This window comes from Chlorocebus sabaeus, chromosome 29 (genome assembly GCF_047675955.1).
Source record: "Chlorocebus sabaeus isolate Y175 chromosome 29, mChlSab1.0.hap1, whole genome shotgun sequence".
NCBI classification, from domain to species: domain Eukaryota; kingdom Metazoa; phylum Chordata; class Mammalia; order Primates; family Cercopithecidae; genus Chlorocebus; species Chlorocebus sabaeus.
In genome coordinates, this window is record NC_132932.1 from 7,213,680 (window position 1) to 7,239,021 (window position 25,342).

The 25,342-nt window shown below is 46.6% G+C and overlaps 1 long non-coding RNA gene across 2 annotated transcripts; it reads right to left on the reverse strand.

Moving 5' to 3' along the window:
* Nucleotides 1-227: 227 nt before the first annotated feature.
* On the reverse strand, nt 228-19,320 carry LOC140710670 (uncharacterized). 2 transcript variants are annotated; one of them, XR_012091778.1, is made up of 4 exons: nt 19,211-19,320; nt 9,153-9,226; nt 8,508-8,713; nt 228-2,066 (listed from the first exon to the last, which is right to left on the reverse strand). It is a non-coding gene; the product is annotated as an uncharacterized lncRNA (long non-coding RNA). The 2 variants fall into 2 exon arrangements; XR_012091777.1 differs by lacking the exon at nt 19,211-19,320 and having other exon boundaries at nt 9,153-10,646.
* Nucleotides 19,321-25,342: the final 6,022 nt, after the last annotated feature.

A 25,342-nucleotide genomic window follows, 5' to 3' on the forward strand; every position in this document is an offset into this window, starting at 1 on the left:
GCGCTGATGAACTTTTTCCATAAAAGGCCAAATAGTAAATAATTTACGTCTTGGGCTGGGCGTGGTAGTCCGAGATCATGTCACTACACTCCAGCTTGGGTGACAAGAGTGAGACCCTGTCTCAAAAAAATAAATAAATAAATAAATAAATAAATACATAAAATAATTTAGGTCTTGTGGATCCATATGGTCTCTGTTGCGACTACACAACTCTGTCTTGGCAGCACAAAAGCAGCCACAGACAACACATACTTGAATGTGGCTTTTTTCCAATAAAGTTTTATTTACAAAAGCAGCAGTTGGTCCCATAGTCTGTACTTCATTGATCTCTACTAGGGAACAACAAAAACAAACAAACAAAATTAATCATACCCCAGCTCCACTTAACAAGGTCTTAACAAATTGTCTTGCTTTTTTCTTAATGACTTTCTATGCAATACCATGTACACAAGAATTTCTATATTTACTTCTAAAGCTGCTTTGAGACACAGCCAGTGTTGTGCAGCAACGTTCTCTATATATTCACCATACTTTGTCAGTTGAAAGCAATAATTAGGGTCCTCATATTCTTGCATTCGTTTCATAAAAACCACATACTGGCCACCAAGGTTACACCCGTGGGTACATTCATCAATGCTTCTTATTTCATTTTTCTTCTCATTGCATACAGTATAATTTCATTTACCACACTGGGCACAGTAACAAGGTTTTTCTCTAGCATGGACACACAATCAAAAGAAATAGGCAAATATTGGCTGTACTAACTTTGGCCCAAGGCATCTGTATGGAAACTTCAGAACAGAAATACAATTTCTCTGGTTTTGTCCACTCTCTGAGTCCAACTGTGCACAAATTACATGTCATTGTGGTGACACAAATAAGACTTCATTAACATGGCCATTCTGATCCTGGTAAACAAGTTTATTTACACTTGAGCACTGCTAAAGAATGAAGTCACAGAGAGAAGTTCATGGTGGGTGGCCCTGCCTTTTACACTAAGGCAGGCTTTGACAAAATCCCCGCACCTCGCTTAGACAAGCTGCTACTCAGCTAGCAGGGGTTAATGAAAGTTCGGGGTAGGTGCCTGTTAAAAGAGGATAACAACACTTGTAATCAAGGCTGGTCACATTTGTATTTAACGACATATGTCAGTGTTGTTTCTAGTGTGTGTTTGTTTGTTTGTTTTCCTGAACTCCTTGTTCCTTTGCTCTGCCAGAGGGTATAAAAAGAATAAACCAGGTTTATCTTCAGGGATACGTGATGGCTGGTTAGTTATCAGTTAAATCGGGTTTTGTTTGACTCATAACTAGATATCAAGTAGTCCTTGAAGATGACAAAACCTGGGAAGATATGATTATCTGGCATTGTGAGAAAGACAAAGTTGAATCGTCCCACTGCGAGAAAACAGCAGGGGGGTGTCTCTCAGCAGGGGGATGTCTCTTTCTTCGGAAGCAGCCTGAATGTTGCTCACAGGTGACAGGAAAGCTCCGTCAAATGTTCAGGCTCCTTCCTAATGCGGGGTTGGTGGGTCTCACACAAGGAAAAGCAGAGGGACGTTCAAGTTTCCGATGCTGCATGTGCTGGGAAAATATGCCGCGGAGGATGCAAATGTGGAGGCAGGTCCCTGTGATGACCTGGTCTGCATACAGGAGACACCGAGCTCATCTGCCCTCCTGAGCTGCCTGGCCCAATGCCAGGCTCTTCCTCTGGGACAGCCAAGCCTGTCCTGCTCCCAAGCTTCCTGGGGGCAGCCAGCAGCTGGCATCCCATCATACTGGGAACCGAAAGAAACCCATGTGTGTGACAGCTCACAGCCAGATGCTAGAATGTTCTCTCCAGGGACTCACTGGGTAAGGGCAGGCTCCAGGAAGACAGGAGACAGGGCAGAAAGAACATCTGACATTCACGGAGTACTGACCACACCCTGTGAATGGAGATACGTGCCTTAGGTCATGTGGCTGCATGTCATCGAGTTGAAATTACAGGAGACTCTGGTGGTGGTGTTATCCACACATCAGGCAGGATGGCTTTCTCCTCTCATCCTTTTCCTGGGAGGTTAGCTTCAGCTAGAAGAGGTAGAGACTTGTATAACCTATTTGGACCACAGCCTGCAATAGAGGAGTTGGTACCAGCCAAAGAAAGGTTTATGAGTCTGGGCGGGGTTCTGCTTGTGGGCCTCTGAAGCCACCTCCCCACAATTTCTGCAGGAGAAAAATTTGATCCAATTGGCCTTGAGCTGAGAATCCTTTGTTAAGGAGGGGTGGCAGGTTGTTGGGGTTAACAGAGAGAGATTGGGAGAATGTTGGAGGAAGAAAATGAGGGGCAGTGCCAAAGAATGTAGACCCCAGATGCACATCTCAGGTAAACTCTGAGCTAATACATACTCAACAGGTACATTTAAAAACAGAACCTGCACCATCCTCTACACGCTGGGGACCAGGTGCAGTGGCTCACGCCTGTAATCCCAACAATTTGGGAGGCCAAAGCAGGAGGATCGCTTGAGCCCAGGAGTTCAAGACCAGGCTGGGCAACACTGGTAAACCCCTTCTCTACAAAAAATGTTTAAATTAGCCAGGCATGGTGGTGCATGCCTGTAGTTCCAGCTACTTGGGAGACAAAAGTGGGAGAATCACTTGAGCCTGGGAGGTCAAGGTTGCAGTGAGCCATGATCATGCCATTGCACTCCAGCCTGGGGGACAGAGCGAGACCCTGTCTTAAAAAACTAAACTACACTAAACTAAACTACACTAGACTATGGGAGGATGTGTGATCATCTGACAGCAAGATTCTTTTCTGATGACAGACCAGACCAATGCTATGGGCACAGACACAGGGTTCCATCCATTTAGAGGTGGTACCTGAGGCTCGGACACTGTGCAGGTGCCCAAAAGTTTACTCTCCCGGAGATGGGTCACACCCTACCTTGTTTCCACGTCAGCAGACCAGCCAGTAAGTCCACAGGATTTGACTGAGCATCGTAAGGACTGGGTTTAACAGCAAAAGGAAGTTTGTAACTGGTATACAAACAAGGTTTCAACCCCCAAGGAGCTTTCTGTCCTTGATGAGATCAACCAAATAGTCTCTTCATATGATAACAACAATTCACTGGATACTTCTACACACTCTGCTTTATGTACTACGCACACTTTAACTCACCAAATCCTCGCAACAGTGCTGTGCGGGTAGTGCTATTATTGTCTTTTTTTAAAAGATGGTACATAGAAGTTAGATTATTGAACAAGTTACACACCTCATTAAGTGTCAGGGCTGGGATTCTAACTGAGACCAAGGGCTCCAGAGGTGTGTGAGAATGAAGCAAGAGAGCTGCAATCACTTCCAAAGATAACCATGTTGACAGAGGGCTTTCCATTCCATATGCTTAGTCCTTGCAAGATAGGAAGAGTCTTCGTCTTTCAGATGAGGCACCTGAGTATCAGGCGAGTGATATAACTTGGAAAAACTCACATACTTGGTAGGTTGGCAGAGGTGAGATTCAAGTTTGGGTCTGTCTGGTTTGCAGCTGGTTATCTTTCCACCACTCCACTGTTGGCCAATTTAGAGGAAGGCTGGACTCCCTTAGCCTTTCTAGCTTCCATGATGTCTGGTTCCTGGGAGATTTCTAGAGCTATGAGCATTTACTCCCACTTATGAGCAAGGCAAGAGTTCTCACAAGTTGAGGTCTAATCATGGAAGGCTAAAGGGAGGATGAGATTGTTAAGGCTTGGTTGGAGGCAATACCCTGGTTCATAATGGTTGCCCTGCCATTAGTAAGACCAGCTTCCAACTACAATGAATGGATTGGCGAAAGGTTATTTTGTATCTGAAGCTATTTCATTTTTAAATCCACAGGTGTCAAGTAGTGTTTTTAGAAACTGTAGAGATCAAATTTTAAAAATGTCAACTGGGAAGATCACAACTAGAAAGGCCATTGTAATAAACACTGCCTGTAAGTCATCACCCACTAATTGAGTCATCTGTGAAGTTAATGCGGATTTTTGCATATCAGGGTGCCCAACCCTTCCAGGCAGAAGGATTATCACCTGAAGTGACCTGGGTTGGAGGCACCAAAGGGCATTCTTGGAGTAAGTGGCATTTTGGAACCTCTGAGGGTTAAAGCTGGCAAAGCTACATTTGTGGGAAACCCCAGGGTCCATGTTAGTTGCACACTGGACCAAAACAGGGGCAAGAAGCAAGGGAGGGAAGCACCAAGAGGACCAAGGCACTTGTCACTTTCTCTTTCAGGATTAGCTTGATCTGTGCATAGCAGAAAACTCCAAGTAACAAATGAGAATTACAGAAGTCATGGAAATAACAGAGAGAAAGCAAGAAGCATGATGGTTTGTTTCTCTCTCTTATAGAAGTCCCTATGCAGCCCGTTCAGGGTTAGTGTGGCCAATCTGTTCCGAAATGGTCTTGAGGATTATTTTAGTTCAAATAAATGCTGGCTACAGTGACGAATCTGCAAATGTCAACATCTTAACCCAATGAAGATGGTTCCCTCTGGTTATTCAAGAGTCCAAAGTGGGGGCCAGGCTTGGTGGTTCACACCTGTAATCCCGGTATTTTGGGAGGCTGAGGCAGGCAGATCACTTGAGGCCAGAAGTTTGAGACCAGCCTGGCCAACATGGTGAAATCCTGTCACTACTAAAAATACAAAAATTAGCCAAGCATGGTGATGTGTGCCTATAGTCCTAGCTACTTGGGAGGCAGAGGTGAGAGAATCGCTTGAACCCGGGAGGCAAAGGTTGCAGTGAGCCTAGATCGTGCCACTGCACTCCAGCTTGGGTAACAGAGGAGATTCTGTCTCAAAAACAAGGCAAAACAAAACAAACAAAAATCCAGTGCAGAGCTGGGCATGGTGGCTCACACCTATAATCCCAGCACTTTGGGAGGCCAAGGTAGGCAGATCGCTTGAGCCCAGGAGTTTAAGACCAGTCTGAGGAATGTGGAGAAACCCCATCTGTACAAAAAATACCAAAACTAGCTGGATGTGGTGGCATGCACCTGTGGTCCAAGTTACTCAGGAGGCTGAGGTGGGAGGATCAATTGAGCCTGGGAGGTTGACACTGCAATGAGTCGTAATCATGCCACTGCACTCCAGCCTGAGTGACAGAATGGGACAGGACCCTGTCTCAAAAAAAGAAAGAAAGAAAGAAAGAAAGAAAGAAAGAAAGAAAGAAAGAAAGAAAGAAAGAAAGAAAGAAAGAAAGGGAAAAAGAAAAAGTCCAATATAAGTGTTCCTCCACAGTGGGCATCTTTCCTCCATGTAGGTCTAGCTCATTGTAGGCTCTTGTATTGTTAAATAAACCACTTAAAGATATGTGTTCACAGAATCAGGGACACAGATTCCTTCTATCTTGTGGCTCTGCTATTACTTAAATCCTCAGAATCCTCTGTACGTGGCCAGATGATGGGGGAAGAGCACAAAGCAGAGAATGTGACTTGTAATGGGCCACATCTGGAGGTGGCCCACTCAAATCTACTCAAATGCTATTGGCTAGGAATTATTCTAAGCTCCAAGGAAGGCTGGGGAATGTAGCCTAGCTGTGTGCCCAAGAAAAAGGACAGACAGGTCTGGAGACCAGCCTCTGCTACAAGGACCCAGGCTCTTTTCAGCTCCTTAGCAGCATGTCACCCTCAGAGTTTAGCCCTTGATCAAAAGTGGCAGCCAGCAAAGCTGCTTTCTACATGACAACCTGAAGAGCCACTGACTAAATCCTAGGTATAAGGCATCACTTTCTAAAGAATGAATCTCTTGGGTTAGTTTATATTTTTGCATCCACGAGACGGAGGAAAGAGAAAACAAAACAAAACAAAACAGAAATAAGGGCATGTGCCAAGTGTGCTTTTGTTTCCTCATTTGAGAAACAAAGGAGTTGACAGACATAAAATGCTTAGAAGGACACCTGGCTTATATTAAATGCTCAATAATAGAGAGCTATGGGAAAAGGACTGGGGATAGTGGGGAGACGAAAAAGAGGAGAAAAAAGGAAGGTTGTCTTGAACCAGAAGATTTCCCAAGGCAGAAATTTCCCAGGAGCTTCTGCTTACTTCCTATTGGTCAGAACTTAGTTATGTGGTCACATATTCCCAGCAAGGGAGGCTGGGAAATGCTTTTATTTCAGGAACTCAGCCTTGCTAAAGATTAGGGATTTTTTTACTATGGAAGAAAAGGAGAATAGGTATTGGAAGACAACTCATAGTTGCTGCCACATTCACCAACAGCCTAGACAAGGCTCAGATTTTAAGCCTAAGTTTTTAGGGAGTCGGCAGAATATCCTGGTTTAACAGACAGAACTGGGACCTGAGACATAGTCTTTAGCCAGGACTGTGGAGTGATGGGCAGTTTATTATCTCAGTATTGCTGAGGCCTGCTGGCCTCACCACTGGCCCTATGCATGCTACTCCCCATGGTTTGAGCACCCCACTTCTAAATGCATGCCATCCATCAGGGAGTATGTGGGAACCTGAGCCATCTCCAGGGCTCAGGCTAACTCACCTAGGAGGGGCCCTGCCTCCTGAAAGCATTCAGGAGCTCCGAGGCACAATCCAGGCTTCATTCCTGCCTCGGTCACTCCCTCTTTGCTCCTTGATCCTTCAGCACCCGAGGACCCCAGCATCCTTACTCTTCCTCACTCTCACCCCAGGTTCTCTTCCTGCCCGACTGCCCAGGCGCCATCCAGGCTTTGCCTCACCCTTTGGACCTGGTGTTATGGGTTGAATTGTGTCCCTGACATTCCAAATTCCTATGTCGAAGTCCTAATCTTAACATTTTGGTACCTAACACGCTAGTGCCTAAGAATGTGACTTCATTAGGAAATAGAGTCATTGCAGATACAGTTAAATTAAGAGGAGGTCACAGTGGAGTAGAGTAGGCCCCTAATCCAATACGACAGGTGACCTTATAAAAGGGACATTTGGACACAGACACACACACAGGGAGCATGCCATGTGAAAATGAAGGCAAGTATCCAGGCAATGCATCTGCCAGCCAAGGAATGCCAAAGATTGCCAGCAGTTAGGAGAGGGGCATGGAACAGATTCTCCTGCACAGCCTTCAGAAGGAAATATGAGTGCCCCACCTCCAAATGCCTGGCACCAACCCTATGGACACATTAATCTCAGACTTCTGACTCTAGAAGGGTGAAACAATAAAATGACCAACATTTAAGCCACCCAGTTTGTGGTATTTTGACATGGGGGCCCGATGAAACTAACATACCTGGCCTGGCTTCAGGTTTTGGGAGGCCGAGATGGACAGATCGCTTGAGCCCAGGAGTTCAAGACCAGCCTGGGCAACATGGAGAAACCCCATTTCTACAAAAAAATTAAAAAACTAGCTGGGCGTGGTGGTATATACTTATGGTCCCAGCTACTTGGGAGGCTGAGGTGGGAGGATCACCTGAGCCTGGGATGTCGAGGCTGCAGTGAATCATGATCACACCAGTGCACTCCACTCTGGGTAACAGTGAGACCCTGACTCAAAAAAAAAAAAGTCCACTGTAAGGGTTCTTCCACAATGGGCATCTTTCCCCCATGTAAGTCGAGCCCATTGTAGACTCTTGTAAGTATTTGTTAAATAAACCACCTAAGGATATGTGTCCAAGGGGCTGGGCACGGTGGCTCACACCTGTAATTCTAACGCTTTGGGAGGCCGAGGTGGATGGATCACTTAAGACCAAGTGATCAAGGCCATCCTGGTCAATGAGGTGAAAACCTGTCTCTACTAAAAATACAAAAATTAGCTGGGCCTGGGGGCAGGCACCTGTAGTCCCAGCTACTCAGGAGGATGAGGCAGGAGAATTGCTTAAACCCAGGAGATGGAAGTTGCGGTGAGCTGAGATTGAGCCAGCCTTGCCCCAGCCATGCAGACCAGGGCTCCTCAGCTAGTCTCAGCTCTCAGTCCATCTTTACCTTGGCCTTCCCCATTCCAGCTCTGCCCCACTCAACCCCGCTCTGCCCATCTACCCTCCCTTTGTTGCCCCAGGTATCTTTCCCTGAAACCCCCCAAGTTCTGCTGCTAACAGAGCTGGTGTTGATTTCAGTATTCAAGAGCCACACATTCACTTTCAGAATCCACCTCTCACAAAAGAGTTCACAACCAGTGAATGAGTATTTTAGGTGAAGCCGGAACCTCTTGCCAACCCTTAGGCTTTATGTACACAACAACATGAAGTAGAGTTGAGTATCCTTAGGGTAGATGAACATTGATGGCCACACTGAAAAATCAGATCAGTTTCTTAAGGGAAGGAGGCAATATTTTTTTTCCCAGAAATAAAGCAAAGGGTGTGCTCTCAGCACTCTCCCTGTTTAGAATGTGTGGATATGGCTTTTGTGCCTAGGCCATCTGGTTAACCTACATCTTCCCGTGTTTCTGGGTCATCAATGTAAGAAGCCCCCATCATTATCTACAAAGTATTTTTTGGTAACTGAAATAAGTGAAGTTCATGAGGGAGAAACCTAGGCAACAAGTGAAATAAAAAGGCATGCAACTAGTCTGACCATACCCAAAAAGGAAGTCCCATCACTGGAAACCTCCCAGGATGCTCCAGCAGAGGTACAACTGCCATGTGTCCCTGGTTTCTCAGGGCAGCCACAATTTCAAAGATCCGCTCCCACTGCAGTCCCAGCACTCTGGGAGGCCAAGGCAGGAAGATTGTTTGTGACTAGGTGTTTGAGACCAGCCTGGGCAACATGGTGAAACTCCATCTCTCTAAAAAAAAAAAAAAAAAAAAAAAAAAAGTACAAAAATTTAGCTGAGTATAGTGGCACATGCCTGTAGTCCCAGCTACTAGGGAGGCTGAGGTGGGAGGATGGCTTGAGCCCAGAGGTCGAGGCTGCAGTGAGCCATGATCATGGCACTGAACTCCTGGGTGAGTTCAGACTGAGTACAACCATGTTTCGATAAATGAATAAACAAATAAATAAATAAATAAATAAAATATTTGTTCCTTTGAACACCCCAAGAATTCTCATACCCATGATTCGTTTTGGGTTCAGAAATATGGTCACCACAGATGCAGAAAACCTCGGCTCACCAGAGGGCACAGAAGAAGGAGGGGCACTAAAGGTGTCAAGGACGACTGGAGAAAGAGCCACCACCTGATGGAGCTGCCAGGTCTGGGGAGGGTAATGATCCCAAAGGCCCACACCTGCGGGGGAACAGGTCTTCTCCTCCAAACTGCTGAGCAAGTGCCATCTGGTTTCAATGAGCATCACAGGGAAACTTGAAATGGAAGAGAAGTTCCAAATGAACAATCCAGGAAGGCGGCATCCAGAGGACATCATAGTCCCTATCGGCCCCACTCCCTCTGCTGAGGGAGTATGTATGAGTGAGGGAGATCAGTACCCAGGCCTCCGGTCCCTTCTTTCAGCATCAGCCTCCAGGGAGGGTGGAGAGCAGAGGCAGCCGCAGGAGGATGGCCCAGGAGTTGTAGCCTGGTAATGGAACTATGGGTAGGTCACAGGTTCCCCTCCTGGCTGGCCCAGGCTTCAGAGAGCAGTGAGAGGCCTTCTCCCTGGGCAGGTGCCTGCACCTTCCTGGTGCGCTCCCACCTGGGGTCCCAGTACCCCTCCGAGTTTTGCAGTTCCAGGAGTCATGACAACATGTGATCTTCGGTCTTAGGGCCCACACTAGAAAAGAAAAAGGAAAGGAGGGGAAAGGAAGGGGAGGGGAGGGGAGGGGAGGGGAGAGGGCATAGTGGCTCACAACTGTAATTCCGGCACTTTGGGAGGCCGAGGTGGGCGGATCATGAGGTCAGGAGATGGAGACCATCTTGACTAACACGATGAAACCCCGTCTCTACTAAAAATACAAAAAATTAGCCAGGCGTGGTGGTGGGTACCTGTAGTCCCAGCTACTCGGGAGGCTGAGGCAGGAGAATAGCGTGAACCCAGGAGGCAGAGCTTGCAGTGAGCCAAGATTGCGCCACTGCACTCCAGCCTGGGCGACAGAGCAAGACTCCATCAAGAAAGGAAGAAAGAAAGGAAAGAAAGAAAGAAAACCAAACTAAACTGATTGAACTGAAAAAAAAAAATAAAAGACCTCACTGCAAGAATTTCATAATACACTCAGAAGTATTAACAGCAGAAGACCAAGCTGAGGAAACAATCTCAGAGCTCAAAGACCAGTTCTTTGGGTTAACTCGGTCAGACAAAAATAAAGAAAAAAGAATTTAAAGCCAGGTGCGATGGCTCACGCCTGTAATCTCAGCACTTTGGGAGGTTGAGGCAGGTGGATCACGAGGTCAGGAGTTCAAGACCAACCTGGCCAAGATGGTGAAACCCCGTCTCTACTAAAAATACAAAAATTAGCCAGGCGTGGTGGCACGTGCCTATAATCCCAGTTACTCGGGAGGCTGAGGCAGAGAATTGCTGGAACCCTGGAGGCGGAGGTTGCAGTGAGCCGGGATTGTACTACTGTACTCCAGCCTGGGCGACAGAGCAAGACTCCATCTCAGAAAAAAAAGAAAGAAAAAAAAGAAAAAAAAAGAATTTAAACCAACAACAACAACAACAATAAAGAGGTAACAGTCAAGAAGGAATGCGAACAAAAATATCAACATGTGAATAAATCTAAGTCAAAATGCTGAGAATACAGAACACAAGCATCTAATCTGAGGAGTTAAAAAAATCATCATAGAACTAAGGTGCTACAAACAATAGTACACAAGGTGAGAAGGAGTAATTGGAGTATAAGCATTCTAAGAACCTTATTTTTTCCAGAGAAAGTTTTAAAAACCATTGATTTGAAAATAAAGTGAAACATGCCTATTAAGATTTCTAAGTTAGCTTCTAAAAGAATAGAAACATAGATATTCAATTTCAAAGGAAAGAGAAAAAAATGGGACTGGGGCAAAGGTGAAGGGAATCTCAACTCATTTAAAAGGCAAGAAATGGGCAGGGCGCCATGGCTCATGCCTGTAATCCCGGCATTTTGGGAGGCCAAGGCAGGAGGATCACTTGAGGTCAAGAGTTCAAGACCAGCCTGGCCAACATGGTGAAACTCTGTCTCTACCAAAAATACAAATATTAGCTGGGCGTCATGGTGGGCGCCTATAATCCTAGCTACTCGGAAGGTTGAGGCACAAGAATCGCTGAAATCCGGGAGGCGTATGTTGCATTGAGCCAAGATCGTACCACTGCACTCCAGCCTGGGTGATAGAGCAAGACTCCATCAAATAAATAAATAAATAAATAAAGGTAAGAAATGAAGAGAAGATGATCTGCCAATAACCATGTTTAAGTGTTATTCTTAAAAGTAGATATTCATCAACAAATAACTAGACTTTTCTTTTGGAGGAGATGTTTTTTTACCCCCAGTATTTTTAAATATTTTAATAATATTTTAATTTATTATTCATATATTATGAAAAAAATAAAGCATAGCTTATTTTTTGCTCCTACATAGCTTAAACAAATTTTTTTTCAAGATGTTCCAGCAGGTCAAATGTGGGCAGTATCTGTGTATCACACAAATCACTTCTTGGGAAACATAAAGGTAAAAATGAGTAACCAACCATAATTCGCTGTTTGAACATTATACAACTCTGCCACATACATGCATACACCAAAAATAATCTGCTAAGCACCCATCTAATAGAATACAGCTGGACAGGGGGCAGTATTGGGAGGCGCTTTATGCAACGAAGACTCCGCAAAATCAACTTCATTGCAAAATGCAATGAAGAAATGAACGCAGCTTTCTCTGTGTTAATGGAATTTGCCAATTGTGGTTACAGACTCGGTTTCCAAAAAAAACACATTTATCTTAATTTCTTCAAGTAAAGGAAACCAAGTGGTCTGTGAGGGTTTGGGCCATGGGAGCCTCCCTTACATACACACACACACACACACACACACACACACACACATCACAAGGAGTTCCCCTCCTGCCCTCCCCATGTACTCCCAGGACTCAGCCTCAGGGCAGTTCCTGGTGGTTCTGTGGCTGCCTTGCTTTGGAAGAGCAAAGAAGCATGGAAAGTTTTCTGTGCCTTGATAGTTAATAGGCATTGGTTTGCGCAGGTTCCTCTTAGGAGGGAAATGAAGCCACTGCCTGGGGATACAGAATGCAAAAGGTTTGAAGTGAGAAGGCGCAGAGTGGTCCAAAGAATGGGACAGGAAAGAAAGACAGGGAGAAGAGCAGTAGGGGGTGGAGGGACCTGCCTGGATTTCAGTAGTGGCCTTTGGATTCACGCAGCCTGTGTGCCCCACCTCTGCCCAAGCCTGCTGACTGCTGACCTTGGAAAAGCAAACCCACAACCATGGGTGGGCATACTAGAAGGTGTAGCATTTCTAAACCGCCACTTTTGCTTGCCAAAGTCCCAGACCTTCAGGTCCGACAGGTGTCACTGACCTGCAACTGCTCTTCCAGCCCTCCAGCAACCCTGACTTTAAAAGTCATGTGACCCCCGGGGCATCTGACCAAGCATTTAAATTTTTCCCTAAAGTTCCTTTCTATACCACAAAACAGCCATTTTCTACAGTCCTCTGAATTTCCCAGGGCTGAGCTGTAAATCTGAATATCAGAGGAACCAGCAGCCAGGCAATGCCAGGAGCCCAGCAAAGACTGGTCAGCTGGCCGCCAGACTAGGGTTTCAAAGGTCAAAACAATAACGCTCAGCATCCACTGCCCTGCCACCACCCTATCCAAGTCCCAGCCGTCTGGTCATTCGCTCTGTCCTGCCAGGCCATGGCAGGACCCATGTGGAGGGGGTCAGGACACCAGCCATCTTATGCTGTGGAGATCCCATTTCATACAGATATCCTACAGCCCCTGATGTGTAGAAAGGGGGTGACAAGAACCATCTCTAGTGTAGATGCCACTACATGGCAAGGAATCACAACAGAAGATGGAAATGTAGGTGCCTGGGCCATCAGGGGAACTCACTGTGGACCTGGCCCTCACAGGAAGAACAGGATCCCTGGAAAGACATTCTAGGGGATGGGCTGTCCAGAGCCCTGGCCAGGTGGTCGATACACCCAATCACAAAAAAACCCCTCCCAGCAAACTTTCCTACAACCACAGAACCTATGAGGGTCCTTGCAGCACTTAACAGGAAATGTTTCCTCCATTCCATGCTTACGGAGTGCCTGCTGTGTGCCAGGTACAGGCAGGGCACTAGGGTTGGAGGATCAGCGCAGGTACTGCCCTCACAGACTGTATTATCTGCTTGGGTGAGAAGTAACTGACAACCTCCATGGCCAGGCAGACTTTCAGAGGCCACCTCATCCTTTCCTTTCACACTCATGAAGGAATGGGAATAGTCTATGGCAGTGTTATGAGTCCAAATATCCAGCCCAGCCCCTGCCCATGGTCCCCAGTGAGGCCCTGCTCCCCAAGAACTGAAATCCCAGACATGCTGGGTCCATGTTCCCCTACAGAGACACTTACACAGCACGGACTAGAGAAGATCCAAAATGACTAATGACTATTTGGTTTGGGGGAATATTATTTTTTGAGATGGGGTCTCACTCTGTCACCTAGGATGGAGTGCCGTGGTGCAATCTCAGCTCACTACAACCTCCACTTCCCAGGTTCAAGCAATTCTTATGCCTCAGCCTCCCGAGTAGGTGAGATTACAGGTATGAGCCACCATGCCTGGCTATTTTTTTGTATTTTTTTGGTAGAGATGGAGTTTCACCATGTTGGCCAGGCTGGTCTCGAACTCTTGGCCTCAAGTGATCCACCCGCCTCAGCCTCCCAAAGTGCTTGAATTACAGGCATGAGCCACTGCACCTGCCCTGGTTTTTAAAAATTTTATGTCTACATGAGGTCATCTCTGAAGGAGTCTCCTTAGAAACTGAATCATAAATTATTTACTTTCTAGGCCTCCACTTTTTTAGAGGGGACTTCACTTTTTGGAGGGGAGGGAGCATCCACTTTGAACCTCACCCTCATGACAGATTCCTTTCTGTGGGAATCAAACCGCCACCAACCCCATGGCCACACCGCCACTTACTATCCAGGTGACCTTAGGCAAGTTACTTCATCTCTGTGCCTCAGCTTCCTCACCAGTGAAATGAGGATAATAACAGTACAGTAGTCCCCCCCTTATCCTCAGTTTTGCTTTCTAAGGCTTCAATTATTTGCAGACCACCACAGTCTGAAAATATTAAATGGAAAATTCTGGAAATGAACAATTTGAAAGTTTTTAATTGCATGTTGTTCTGAGTAGCATGATGAAATCTCGAGGCATCTGGATTTGTCCAACCGGAGGCATGAATCTTCCCTTTGTCCAATGGATCCACGCTGTCAATGCTACTTGTCTATTAGTCAGTTAGGAGTCATCTCAATGATCAGATTAATTGTCCTGGTGTCACAGTGCTTGTGTTCAAGTAATTCTTATTTTACTTATTCACGGCCCCAAAGCATAAAAGTAGAGATGCTGGCAATTCAGAAATGCCAAAGAGATGCTGTGAAGTGCTTGCTTGCTTGCTTGCTTTCCTTCCTTCACATATATATACACACATACATATATATATATATATATTTTTGAGACAAGGTCTCTGTCATCCAGGCTGGAGTGCCATGGTACCATCACAGCTCACTGCAGCCTCAACCTCCCTGGGCTCAGGTGATTCTCCCACCTCAGCCTCCCAAGTAGCTGGAACTACAGGTGTGCGCCACCACACCTGGCCAATTTTTGCATTTTTTGTAGAGACAGGGTTTCGCCATGTTGCCCAGGCTGGTTTTGAACTCCTGGGCTCAAGCGATCTGCCCACCTCGGGCTCCCAAAGTGCTGGGATTACAGGCGTGAGCCACCATGCCCAGCTAGTAAAGTGTTTTCTTTAAGCGAAAAGGTGAAAGTTCTCAATTTAGTAAGGAAAGAAAGAAAAAAAAAATCCTATACTGAGCTTGCTAAGATCTGCAGTAAGAATGAATTTCTATCCATGAAGCTGTCTGTGAAGAAGGAAAGAGAAATTCGTGCATAGTATATATAGGGTTCAGTCCTGTCCTCAGTTTCAGGCACCCACTGGGGGTCTTGGAAAATATCCTCCTGGATAAGGGGGAACTTTTGGATCCACGTACACAATTTATTGTTAAAATCATTTAAGGTAATGTAGGAAAGGGCTTAGCACCATACCTGGCATATAGTAAACTGTTCCTAAAGGTTAGTTTACTAAAAATGTATTCAATCCTCCCCCACCCAAAAAAACAAAGGAAAAGCCACCTTCCCTAATGCTTAACATCACTTCGAGCTCAGCCTCCTCCTTTTTCTTATTCCTGCAAACCCTTTGGAAATGGCAGCTGTGCCCAACCCTGTTTAACGTCCCCCGAGATATAGCAACTCTCCCCTCCCTGATCCTTTTTCTGGGCCTCTCCAAACCTGCACGTGTCTCAGTCTTCCTCAGCATCAGGCCTGCCTCTGGCCTCTTTCCTTTCTGGTCTCTCCTCCTTTGGGGCCTTGTCTCAAAACCAGGTCCTCAACACTTCTCATTCTCTGAGCTTTCTGTCCCTGTCCTCAGCTCCTCTCCTCCTCCCATGCCCCAAGGGCTAAGACAGCCTTTCCAGGGGTTCCATCTGCTCTGTTCTCTCTCCACTAAGTAACAGGGGGTCCCTCAGAGCTCAGGTGCAGGCACTGGCTTTTCTAGAATTAACACTTAAATTCCCCCTAAGCTCTGGAGTTAGTGTTTTCGCCCAACTCTTTGTATCTCCAACGGGAGGTATGTCCCGAAACACTCTGAAATCACCATGTCTCTATTGCACCATTTCCCCCACTGAGAGCCAGTTCCTCTATGGGTGTCACCACTGTCCCTGTTCCCCACCCCCAAACCCAAGCTTCTGAGTCACCCTCAATTTTCCCCCTCACCTGCTATCTTTCTAGTCTACCAGCCCTCTCAGTTTTTTTTGTTTGTTTGTTTTTGTTTGTTTTTTTTTTTTTTTTGAGACAGAGTCTTGCTCCGTCGCCCAGGCTACAGTGCAGTGGCGCCATCTTGGCTCACTGCAACGTCTGCCTCCCAGGTTCAAGCGATTCTCCTGCCTCAGCCTCCCAAGTACCTGGGATTACAGGTACCCGCCACTAAGCCCGGTTAATTTTTGTATTTTTAGTAGAGACAGAATTTTACCATGTTGGCCAGGCTGGTCTCGAGCTCCTAACGTCAGGTGATCCGCCAACATTGGCCTCTCAAAGTGCTGGGATTATAGGCTTGAGCCACTGCACAGGCCCCTCTCTGCTTTATCACCAGTGCAAATTGTCAGAACACCCAACTTTTCCAAATTCAAACACTTAACTGACTTCCTAAATGAAACTCATAACATACACAATTCTCACAAAGGCTTCAGTTTTGTATGTAAACAGAAGGGAGGAGGTCAGAACAAATGGCTTTCTCCACAATCCGCTCTCAGTTTTGTCATGGGCCTGGCGGTTGGTTCTTATACACACAGTCTCATCTAATCCTTACAAGGTAGGTTAAGTTCTTATAGATGATGGAAGGCCAAGGTAAAGGATGAGGGCGATAACAGAAACGGGCTGTGTCTGTCTTTTTTCTTTCCACTGTACTCCAAGCTGAAATGACAGCAACAGATGGTCTGGTGGAACCTAAGAAGGCCTGCAGCGTCGGGAAAATTAAAAACACATACACACTCTGAGAAATCCAGAGAGAGACAGACAGACAGACAGACAGCAGAGAGAGCATATGCATGTGTGTGGCCCTGGGGCAGGTCAAGACCTGAATTATTTGGGGTATCTCCAAAGCCTCTTCAGACAGTACACCTGCCTCCTGAAAACCAGACACACCAACATTAAGGAGACTTATGCAGACAGAGCACAGCTCCCAGGGGGATGTTGTGTGCCTTCTTGCTGTGTTTCAGCACTAGAGCTCAGTGGAACCTGGGATACAGCCTTACCCGCAAGCCTAATTCTTAGTTTCCTGCTTCCTTGCTACAGGAAATCAGATTCCCAAGTAGACATGATTTGCTCAAGCCCTTTTTGGAAAGAGGCTACCAAAGTTCAGGCAATGGTTCAGCTATGCAAAACTCCAATCCATTAGGATCTAGTACATGTGGAAATTATTAATGTGCAACTGCTGTGTGTCATCTTGGCCATCAGCGACCATCAAAGCCACAGCAAAAGTTGAAATAAATACAGGAAAATCCTTAAACTGTTTTAAGCCAACTATACTTTTCCAGAAGATGAAATTACCATTACTTTTCCCATTAAAAGGCAAGGAGACTGGGTAGAGTAAGACAGATCTCTAAAGCAATCCTTGGAAGGAACCCTCTGACTCATGAAATCACTCACAGGCCTAGGGGCAGGCAGGAGCTTCTGGGAGCACCTGGGTGTAATACTGCTCTACAATAAACCCCTAAGTGGGCAAAATCTCCTCCATTTTGTAGATGAGGAAGATGAGATTCAAAGAGCAAATCACTTTTTTCCCTTGCCCTAGTTCTCCAACGTGTAAACTGGAAACAGTACTTGCCATCCACAACCATGAAACCCAAACTTCTAGAAAGAAGCACAGAGAAAACAATCAAAAAACAAATAGTATCTCTCCTTCCAAAACGAAAGACAAAAAACCTTTCCGGCAGGGCATGGTGGCTCACGCCCATAATCCCAGCACTTTGTGAGGCCTAGGTGGGCGGGTCACTTGAGGTCACGAGTTCAAAATCAGCCTGGCCAACATGGTGAAACTCCGTCTCGACCAAAAATACAAAAATTAGCGGGGCATGGTGGCGAGCGCCTGTAGTCCCAGCTACTGGAGGGGCTGAGGCAGGAGAATTGCTGGAACCCAGGAGGGGGTGGGGGTGGGCCGGAGGTTTCAGTGAGATGAGATTGCGCCTTTGCACTCCAACCTGGGTGACAGAGACTCTATCTCAAAACAAACACACAAATAAACAAGCAAAAAACCCCTTCTCAATCTCTAGGCCAACTAAAACATCCACAAAAAATGTAACTGTATGGATATACAATTGGCTAATAGCTACCTTCCCTTCTTAATTCACTCAACTAAAATCAGGAGAAAAGCAACTCAAAATCACAGCTTTTAGAGCAAGTCATAAAAGAGCGTAATTCGCCGCTGAAGTTGCCTTCCAAGAAAAGGCAGAGGAGCCTTTATGAGATTTTTTGTTCCCTTACCGAGACGTGTGGCGGGAGAAAGTGGCCAGTCTGCCGCTGAGCTGCTGCTGGGGCGGGCGGGCCACCTGAGGCCAGGGCGTCTAACGGGTCGGACTGGACGTGTAGGGGGCGGGAGCAGCCGGTCACTGCGCCCTCCATCCCTCGGGAAACGGGTCCCACTCCCACACCCGGCCCTGCCACGTGTCCCCACAAGTAGAAGGGAAGGAGCAGGAGGGAAAGAGGCACTTTCTCAGCATCCAAGGGCCCTACTCTTGCTCCTATCCCAGCATTTCAGGAGCTGGTGGGCTTTGGGGTGTTCTGTTTCACGTGCTTTCAGATTCAGTAGGTGCACCCGCTCTGCCTGGTTTTCTGGAGAGAGGGGCCAAGCATGGCACCCCCTGGGGCCCGGGAAGTGACAGGCCCGGGGACGCGCGCGCTCCAGGTCCAGAACTGGCACGAAGCCCGGGCTCCTGCGACCCCGACCCGCTCCAATTCCCCGTCCCCAACCACAGCCGAGGCGTCCCGGCCCAGGGAGGGTGGCGGGGGCGGAAGGGCGCTAGCAGTAACCAGAGGTGCCATAAAGAATTCTCCCCCACTGTGCGGTTCCCATTTCACAGACAAGACAGCGGAGGCCCTGGGAAGGCTGGGGCTTGCCCGCGCTGCCGCGCCTGAGAAGCAAGCCCAGGTCAGTCCCTGCGCGCGGTGTCGCTGGGGGACCTCCGGGACAAGCCGTGACCGAGGCCGGGGCGCGCGTGGAGTTGATGCTGGCAGTGCCTCTTCTGGCTCCCCCGAGCATTTCTTCCCCCTTTTTCCCGGGAGGAACTGAAACCCTCCCCAGGGTGAGTGCAGGAGCCCCGCCGGCCCCGCACTCGACGTCCAGGAGCCCCGCCCGCCGGGCCCCCGGCCCCCCGGCCCGCCGCTGCAGTTCAGTCCCGGGGCAACAACAGGTGCGCGGCTGGCGGCACCCTGGCGCCGGCTAAGGGGAAAGTCTCCCTGGCCGCTGCGCGCTGTTTACGGGATCCTCTAGCAGCGCGGGGGCCCAGGTTTCGGGCAGGCCAAGCCATTGAAACCCGAGACGCGGGGAGGAGCTGTTGCGGCGCGCGGGGAGGGAGGCGGACTGCCCTGGGCCGGGCCAGAGCGGCTCCCCTTACCTGCAGCTTCGCGGGCGGCTTCACCCTCCATCCTTGGGCTCGGGTGGCACCGCGCCCCGCCCCGGAGGCTGTCCCTGTGCCCCTCGCCTCCTCCTCCCTCTCCCATTCCTCCCCCGGGGCTGCCCCCGCTCCCCGCTCCCTCCTCCTCCCCCAGGGGCACCACCGAACAGTCTTCCCTGCTACCAACCCCTGGCTCCCCAGTTTGCAAAGAGCGTTGGCTCCACCTTCCCACCTGATTCGCCGCCCCCAGGAGAATTTACTATTTCTCTTTCATTGTGGGGAGAAGAAACCGTTAATGCCCCCACCCCCCACTCACACGCACACCCTCGCCAGTGCCTCGGGCCTGAACGGGCACATCTCAACCCCCTCCCACGCCCCTTCACACTTCTATTATTTCTATTTCTTTGGACAAGAATCATTTGCGTTAACCCTTTTTGAAAATGTTCACGTTTCACTCCAGTAAGCTTACTAGAAGGAAGGAGGAGGAGAGGGAGGAGAGAGAGGAGGAGGACGAGGAGGAGGACAAGGAGGAGGACGAAGAGGAGGAGGCGGCGGCGGCGGCTTTTGAGGAGGCTGCGGCGGCGGCGGTTTTGTCGGCTTTGGCGGCTTTGGTGGCGGCTTTGGCGGCGAAAATTTACACAGTTGAAAAATAGGCCAAAGCACACTGAACCTGCAGGACGTCCAGTAATCTTTTCTGCCCATTTCAAAGTCTTTCCCTGTCCTCACCCAACTATTATAAGCCCGCTTTTGCTGATACCTAACAATGTTATTTAGTAAATGTTCAGCTAGTATTCATTTGAAATAGAAATGTACAACAGCAGGTAATTTTTCCCCCTGTATTTCTTCTTGACCTGTTTCAGGGTGTTATCCAAGGGGGGGTGGAATGCAGTGGTGGTTTTAAAATGCCAGAAGTCTAGGAACCCAAAGGCCTCAGCTGGCTGGCACCTCCCCACCCCCCGGCGGCCCTTAGAGGCCGAAAGATTGAGGGTCGTGATCAAAGATTGAGGGTCATGATCAACTCATTATACAGCTGGAGGCCACGTGAGTAAGCAGCAAACTGTTTCTCATGAGAGCAGGGTGCTGGCAAGCTGACAAACTGTGTCTGCCGCCCAGAAGGACTGCTGAGGGCAGTCATGACCCAGGCGCAAGTGTTTTTATGATTAGACATAATTGAAGCCTGTTAGTAATGGGAACTGGTGATCAATCAAGCAGCTGACCAATCTTACGGCCTCCTCCCTGCTCATTGTCCCAATAAATACGAAGGGCTGTGGAAGCTCAAGGGGGCTGCCTTTGCCCAGTAGAAGCAGGGCGCTCCCTTCTTCTTCCCCGTTTCCCTTTCCTTTAAAACAGTTTCTTCTTCTTTCTTTATTTTCCTTTTCTTTCTTTCTTTCTTTTTTTTTTTTTTTTTTTTTTTTAATCGTTTCTACGTTGGTGCCTTCGTTCAGTCTTGTAATGACGGTCTCAAGTAGTAACAGTAATAACTGTCGTAGTTATGGTCTCAAGTAGTAATTGTGGCAGTCGGCCACAGGCACACAGGACTAAAGGTTCATTAATGTCTGCTGTAAAAATGTAAAATATATTGCTTCCAGGTATGAAGAAGTATACATTTTTTGGTGTACACTTTTGTTACATTTTTAAAAGTTCTCTTGTTTTTAAAAAATTACATGTATAGGGCCGGGCGCCATGGCTCACGCCTGTAATCCCAGCACTTTGGGAGGCCGAGGTGGGTGGATCACCAGGTCAGAGATCGAGACCATCCTGGCTAACACGGTCAGTCAGGAGATAAGAGACCATCCTGGCTAACACGGTGAAACCCTGTGTCTACTAAAAATACAAAAAAAATTAGCCAGGAGTGCTAGCGGGCACCTGTAGTCCCAGCTACACTCGGGAGGCTGAGCCAGGAAAATCGCGTGAACCTGGGAGGCGGGGCTTGCAGTGAGCCGAGATCACGCCACTGCACTCCAGCCTGGGGGACAGAGCAAGACTCTGTATCAAAAAAAAAAAAAAAAAAAAATTACATGTATAGTGCCTGAACAGTTCCTTTAAAATATGTGTGTGTGCGTGTATACAGTATATATAAAGACTAATGAACTGAAAAGTTCCCTGCTTCTCATTCAACTTCTATTTCCAAAGTCAGTATTAGTCAGATACCTCCTGTTTTCCTTTTAGTTTCTGAGTTTTGCGTCTCGCATGAGTAATTTGAAATTACTCCAAAACTAGAAAATAATTCTTCTAAATTTACTTCCAGCATTCTTACTGTCTTGATTTTCAGATTTGAATTTTAATCCAATCAGAATTTACTGACCTATATGACACAAGGAATGGATCTGGCTGTATCTCATGGTTCCCACAGCATTAAATGGTATCTTCTTTCTGCTACTAATTTTTGAATTATCTCTTTAACTGTATATTAAATTCTCATTTACATTCTAGCTATTTTATCGACAGTTTTCCTATTTCTACAACAATACTGCACTATTTTAATTACCCTAACTTTTAGCATATATTTGGATATCTGGGAAGGCAAGCCAGTTGCATCTAGTCTTTAACATCAGTTTGCATTAACATTTTTAAAGTTTTGAATCTTCCCATTATAGAACATAGCATCCTTTGGTTTATTCGGGTCTTCTATGTTTTTTTTCTAAAGTCCCACCGTTTTCTTTCTTTCTTTCTTTTCTTTTCTTTTCTTTTCTTTTCTTTTCTTTTCTTTTCTTTTCTTTTCTTTCTCTCTCTCTCTCTCTCTCCCTCCCTCCCTCCCTCCCTCCCTCCCTCCCTCCCTCCCTCCCTCCTTCCTTCCTTCCTTCCTTCCTTCCTTCCTTCCTTCTCTCTCTCTCTCTCTCTCTCTCTCTCTCTCTCTCTCTCTCTCTCTCTTCGAGGCAGAGTTTCACTCTTGTTGTGCAGGCTGGAGTGCAATGGTGCGATCTCGGCTGGGTTCAAGCGATTCTCCTGCCTCAGCCTCCCAAGTAGCTGGGATTACAGGCACGAACCACCACACCTGGCTAATTTTTGTATTTTTAGTAGAGAACAGGGTTTCACCATGTTGGCCAGGCTTGTCTGGAACTCCTGACCTCAGGTGATCCACCTGCCTTGGCCTCCCAAAGTGCTGGGATTACTGGCATGAGCCACCACACCCCGCCAGTTCCACAGTCTTCCCCAAAGGGATCTCATACATTTCTGTTTGAAGGGTATTGTGGATGGGCTCTTTCTTTTCTCCAATTACATTAGAGTTAGTTATTGCTGATATATAAGAAAACTCTTAGACCCTGAGAGGTGGCTCCTACCTATAATCCCAATACTTTGGGAGGCCAAGGCAGGAGGGTCGCTTGAGGCCAAGAGTTCAAGACCAGCCTGGGCAACATAGCAAGACTCCATCTCTACAAAAAAGAAAAAATTAAAAAATTAACTGAGCATGGTGGCACACACCTGTGGTCCCAGCTACACAGAAGGCTGAGATGGGAGGATCTCTTGAGCTCAGGAGTTTGAGGATGCAGTGAGCTCTGATAGTGCCACTGTACTCCAACTCCAGCCTGTGAGTCATCAGAGAGAGACACTATCACTTTAAAAAGAGAAAGCTATTAGCTTCAGTATATACCAGTCTCATATCCAACCATTTTTAAGAGGTCCAGTAATTTTTAAAAATCAGTGATCATAAATATTATAATCGAATTGTCTATAAGTTGGATCTCTAAGCCTTCCTCAAACCTACTCAGCCACTTAGCACTCACTTCTGACACAAAAATTACCCTTGACTCCAATCAAGGAAAAAAGAAAAATGCCTCTTATATGTGTATACTGGAAAATAGGGGCCCCTGGAAGGCCTGGAGCATGTTTTAGTATGGCCCCCTCCTTCCATTCCAAGAGGATATTAAGCTCTCTGCTGCACCCTCCATCTGGCCTCATTTGTCTACACAAGAATTTCCTCAGTGTTAAGAACACAAATGTTCCAGTCATTCCTAAGATATTTGTGAAATTTGAAAGAAAAATCCAGTCTTTAAACAATAGGACTAACAAGCTACTGGATTTTAACAAGTAGAAAACTTCCTTTTGCAACAGTTGTTACTTTGCAGTCAAGGAGCTGTAGTCCCTAAAAAAAAAAGTGATCAAGACTTAGCAAAAATCTAAGGGAAAAATATAAGACAGAAGAAAAATAAAGACAAATCCTTCTCTTACAAAACGTAACAGAAATATCACCTTGTGATATATCATAGAAAACTGCCAGGAATTGAATTGAATTGTACTGTATTGTATTGTATTGTATTGTATTGTATTGTATTGTATTGTATTGTAATTGTATTGTACTTTTTGAGACAGAGTCTTGCTCTGTTGCCCAGGCTGGAGTGCCATGGTGCGATCTTGGCTCACAGCAAGCTCTGCCTCCCGGGTTCACGCCATTCTCCTACCTCAGCTGCCCAATTTACTGGGACTACAGGCACCTGCCACCATGCCTGGCTAATTTTTTGTATTTTTAGTAGAGATGGGGTTTCACCATGTTAGCCAGGATGGTCTCAATCTCCTGACCTTGTGATCTGCCCACCTTGGCCTCCCAAAGTGCTGGGATTACAGGCGTGAGCCACCGTGCCCGGCCAGGAATTTTATTTTTAATTAAATTAATTAATTAATTAATTATTTTCTTGAGATGGAGTCTGGCTCTGTCGCTCAGGCTGGAGTGCAGTGGTGCTATCTCGGCTTACTGCAGCCTCTGCCTCTCTGGTTCAAGCGATTCTCCTGCCTCAGCCTCCCAGGTAGTTGGGACTACAGGTGCGCGCCACTACACCCAGCTAATTTTTGTATTTTAAATAGAGATGGGGTTTCATGATGTTGGCCAGGCTGGTCTCGAACTCCTGACCTCAAGTGATCTGCCTGCCTCAGCCTCCCAAAGTGCTGGGATTATAGGCGCGAACCACTGCACCTGGCCCTGCCAGGAATGTTAAAACATCCACTCTCAAAACTGTTAATTCAGAATTCATAGGTGAGGTTGTAAATTCCAGTATCTTCAATATCAGTTTCCCATGGGATGTTGAAGATTATCCTAGCATACCAATTTCTTGATGGTTTTAAAACCATTTGAAATTGTTGTTTCAGAAAGTTATAAAAGTCTCATCTTTTTCATTTTTATTTTTTATTTTTTTCATTTTTAGAGACAGGGTCTTGCCCTCCCATCCAGGCTAGAGTGCAGAGATCATAGCTCACTGCAGCCTTGACTTCCCAGGCTCAAGCAATCTTCTCTCAACAGCTGGGAGAAGCTCCTATGTAGCTGGGAATACAGGAGCATGCCCCCGTACCTCGCCTCAAGTTTTTAATTTTATTGATTGATTCATTGATTGAGATGGAGTCTCACTCTGTCACCCAGGCTGGAGTGCAATGGCACTATCTTGGCTCACTGCAACGTCTGCCTCCTGGGCTCAAGCGATTTTCCTTCCTCAGCCTCCTGAGTAGCTGGGACTATAGGCACCTGCCACCACGCCTGCCTATTTTTTGTATTTTTTGTAGAGATGGGGTTTCACCATGTTGGCCAGGTTGGTCTTGAACTCCTGACCTCAAGTGATCCGCCTGCCTCAACTCAGCCTTCCAAAGTGCTGGGATTACAGGCAGGAGCCACTGCACCCAGCCTCAAGTTTTTAATTTTAAAAGAAGTAAATGGTGTAAGCATTTGAGAAGCATGCTTTAGTATAAAGTTTAAAAACATGAATGTACAGTGTCCAATACCTCCAAGAAGATGAATTAGAGCTTCAGGTTCCTAACCTACCTGGGCACAGCAGCCAGATCCCACCTTGAACAATCAGCACATTCACATCCCGGTTGGAGTGCTGGGGGGTGGGAGAACGTTCTTACCAAATATTTAACAAATTAATTGTACCAGGAAAAAATTGTTTGTAAATTTTTTTTTTGTAAAAAATTAATTGTACTAACTGCTTCTGTTAATTCCTAGTACACATCATAAATAGTATAATTTTGAAAACAAAAATGTTGGCCATGTCTCTTCAGAATGCTCTTCTAACAATGGATGAACTTAACAAAAAAGGGAAAGCAATGAGTTTTTTGATGAAATATTCAGAATCACTTTTAGTTCTTGTTTCCATTTTAATTATAATCTATTTACTCATTTAACTGAATATTTGTTAGTTGTATACC